Below are 4,228 nucleotides of genomic sequence, written 5' to 3'. Positions count from 1 at the left end.
GATACAACACCAAGTGCTAACTGACTCAGAATGAATGGGTTTTCTTTCTGCACTGCTCTCTGTACCATTCATTAGCCTTCAGGGCTGAGCAAGCTTGGGGATCAGAATTGTGTCACAGTGATAATGCTTTGACTGTCCCACTCCAATAAAAAGAGCAGATTTCCTCTCTCTTGAAATGAGGACAATGACATCTTCCATAAATTGATATTGAGTAGTTTGTGTAATAGGACTTTGCACAATTGGGTACTTTATAAAACCTATGAAGAATGGGTTCTTTCTTGATGGGACGATTATTTGTCCCTAGATTGACTTCTAATTCTTGGACATTTGCTTAACAGTGGCTTCCTTCTGCATTCATTAGCAGAGAGGAGAGGTTAGGTATCATTGTCTATCTAGTTATTCTTATCATTATTTAATTAAATAGCTGTTTGAGGACCCTCTATAAAACTGCCTTGACATTGGGAGGGTGGAGGATCCCTTGAGGGAATTTTCAAAACCTAAAGGACCCAATAACTCATTGTAGAAACGTGTTAAGTATCCATTTTATTTTTATAAAGAAACTGGAGGACAGCAAGGATTCACAAAATCTTCCTGAGGCATGGGCCAGTGCACCACATAGAGGGGTAAAGCATTGTTGAGAGGGTGGGTTTTAAAAGGTTTACATTATACTATTGCAATGATTTTAAAAAATACTGCATTCAATGATTCTCGAAATCCAAGATAGCTCTCATTCATTTATTTACTTACTCAACAAATAATTACTGAGTTTCTACTATAGTCTAGTCATTGTTTACCAGTATTTAATATGCATGTGTGCTCACTCAGATGTGTCCGTCTCTTTGTGACCCTATGGACAGTAGCCTACCAGCCTCCTCTGTCCATGGGGTTCTCCAGGTAAGAATACTGGAGTGGGTTGCCATTTCCTTTTCCAGGGGATCTTCCCTACCCAGGGATTGAACCTGCATCTCTCAGGTCTTCTGCATTGGCAGGTGGGTTCTTTACCACTGTACCACCTGGGAAGCCCTAAGGAACAAACTAGAGTGATTGCAAACTAGGCCCCTCAGGTATACCCCAACCCCAAAATATTCATCTTCCCAGTTCCTCAGTGAAAGCGTTAGTCGCTCAGTTCTGTCCAACGCTTAGTGACCCCTTGGACTGTAGCCCATCAGGTTCCTCTGTCCATGGGATTTCCCAGACAAGAATACTGGAGTGGGTTACCATTTCCTTTTCCAGGGGGTCTTCCTGACCCAGGGATGGAACCCCTGTCTCCTGAATCTCCTGCATTGGCAGGCAGATTCTTTACCACTGAGTCACCTGGGAAGCCCCATATTTTATGGGTCAATATCAAATTCATCATTTTAGCTGAAACCTGATTTCCCTCCGTGTCATTCTAGGGCTTATTTGGACAAGTAATTGTGTCTTTTTTGTAGCGATAACTAGTTCTCAGGAAGACTGTGGTCTCCAGGGCTGCAACTGAGCCAGTCACGATGCACTCAGAGCAGCTGAGTGATTGATGTGTTGTATAAATAGAAGGTTGAAAACACAATATGGGAATAGGAAGAGCCAAATGTCGAAAAAACGGCCCTGAGAATAACCATTCAAATATATGCAAATTGCCTAATTAATTGACCTCATTTGTGCATGCAGATCTCCTCTGCCTTTCCCTTTGTGAATTGGTTATTTTTCCTTGTGCTCCAAAACAATATTCCAAGGCTAATTAAACCCTTTCAAGCTATAGGTTAATATTCAATTCATATGTAAACACATTTATAAACAGTCATCAAATTCAAATTACTCATTTCATAAATACTATTTTCTTCATTTTTCCCTAATAGAGGTGTTCTCTGCATTTATTCAGTGTTGGTCTTGAGCAGTTCACGTGTGGGAAGATGATGGTTATTTAAATGGCAAGCCAGTGTTTACTTCCAATTTGATGAAGACTTTTGCTAGTTCCCAACTGTTTGTTTCTGTAAATATTTAGCACAAAGTCTTCATTTGGAGTGTTGGTGGGGTGAGCAAAATATAATGATGATTATCATTCATCCCAAAGCATTTGCTCTAAAGAGATTTCAAAGGGAAGACTAAGCCATCTATTTAGACTGAACTCAGGGAAGAGTAAAATGAATCTTAATAGGGTCAATGTCATCTCAGATCTAGCCTCAACTGGACATTATGTTTCTTTGTTCACTCATTAATTAGATGGTTAATGAATGTAGCATGAGCTCTGGGAGACGGTGAAAGACAGGGAGGCGGGGCGTGCTGCAGTCCATGGGGTCACGTAGAGTCAGACACAACTTAGTGACTAAACAACAACAACAACAATGGATGTAGTTGAGGTAACCAAAAATTTGTTCAGGTTTTTCTGTAAAAGGTTACCAAAAAAACCCTGAATGAATCTTTAGGCCAATACAATATTTATTCATTGTTATCAGTCTACCCATCCATCCACCTCATTAATTCACTCAATAAACACATGCAAACTATCTTCCAGCATTGAAATTTGAAAAATGATTGACCCAATGCAAATTCCTGGATTGTATCACAAATTCACAGAATCCGACACATCTACTTTTAAAATAAATTTCCAGAACAATTATATGCATCAGAATACTTCTGTCTTACATAAACATATATTATGCATATGCTAGTGCCAGGCGCTGAAATAGGGGTTGGTCACTGAGGCTGCAGCTGTGAGTGAGGAAGACACTCCCTTCTGTCATGGGGATGTGGCTCAGACAGTAAAGAATCTGCCTGCAATTCAGGAGACTCGATTTTGATCCCTGGATTAGGAAGATCACTTGGAGAAGAAAATGTCAATGTACTCTAGTATTCCTGCTTGGGAAACTTCATGGAGAGAAGAACCTGGGGGACTACTGTCCATGGGGTTGCAAGGAGTTGAGTCAGACACGACTTAGCGACTAAACCACCACCACCATATACAATTAAATCTGATGAGTACTATAACAGGGATATATAAGGAGTTGTTAGTTGCAGCATATGGGATCTAGTTCCTTGACCAGGGATTGAACCTGGGTCCTCTGTATTGTGAGCACAGAATCTTAGCCACTAAACCACCAAGGAATTCTCTGACTGCCTTCTCGTTTGCTCCCTTTTCTCTTCTTCATTCTCTTTCTCCACTATTTTCTTTTCTCCACTCAGTTGAGATCTTTCTTCAGCTTCTTGCAACATGCATGAGTGAATTCCTCGAAGAATCCGTGTAAGGTATGAAGAAGGGAGAAGTATCTGCTACCAAGACAGACCCCTTTACCCATCCTGAAGTGTTTGCATTGTCTTTTTGTTTTTCTTTTAAGTTGTGGAAAGACTAGAACGTGGTCACACACAATTTCTGGGTGAAGTCAACTGCTGTCATTGCCAGTGTTGAGATTTCTAAGAGCCAAGGCTTTTTAACTCAGCACACTTCAATGGGTCAGCAATAAACACTTAATTATTTGTTCATGTATCAGACAAACAGGCAGGCCCAGCAGGGGACAAAAAAAGAAGAAAGCACAGAATTCCTGTGTGAGAAGGGCTTAGCAGCTGAGGCTGGGGAGAGAGTGAAGGTTGGCACGGGAGAAAACCCAGTATGCATGGGTGGATTGTATCTGCGTGTGCTCCAAGGGTGTGTATGCATGTGTGTGTGTACACATGTGTGTACATATGCATGAGTAAGCAATTGTCACTGTGTGTTTTCCTATATTGGCACATAAGTATGCCAGAGTGCACTTCTGTGTGAGTGTGAGAAAGAGAGAGAGAGAGAGAGAGTGTGCGTGTGTGTGTGTGTGTGTGTCTGCAGAGTACCTCCAGGAATCGCTGAGTATGTACTGAAAACTTGAACTCCTTGAGAATCCCGTGGAAGTCCAGTGTTTAGGACTCGGAGTTTCAGTGCCACGGCTGGATCTGACCCCTAGTCAGGGAACTAAGATCCCGCAAGTAGAGAGCGTGGGGGAAAAAAAAATTAGGTCTCCAAATTACATTTTGAAGCAGGAGAAGACATTTCAATTTTTTTTTTTCCAATAGTGAAATACAATATAACATAAGCCTAGTATAGTCCACAAATAGTTAGGGTGAATTTTCACAGGTTAAACACATTTGTGTAACTGACACCAAGATGAAGAAACACAACATTACCAGAGTGATAGAAGGCCCTCCTATCCCCATCCAGTCACACTTCTCCCCAAAGATAACTCTTCCCCTGACTTGTAACATCACTTATGTGGTTGGTTGTTCA

General features: G+C 41.2%; 1 non-coding gene across 1 annotated transcript; it reads right to left on the bottom strand.

The window, feature by feature from the left end:
• Positions 1-3,008: 3,008 nt before the first annotated feature.
• Positions 3,009-3,081, bottom strand: TRNAV-CAC (transfer RNA valine (anticodon CAC)). The gene has a single exon. It is a non-coding gene; the product is annotated as a tRNA-Val (tRNA).
• Positions 3,082-4,228: the final 1,147 nt, after the last annotated feature.

Source organism: Dama dama, chromosome 21 (assembly GCF_033118175.1).
Source record: "Dama dama isolate Ldn47 chromosome 21, ASM3311817v1, whole genome shotgun sequence".
Lineage (NCBI taxonomy): Eukaryota > Metazoa > Chordata > Mammalia > Artiodactyla > Cervidae > Dama > Dama dama.
The sequence above is the reverse complement of the archived record's forward strand: the minus strand, read 5'-3'. Positions and strand labels throughout refer to the sequence as shown.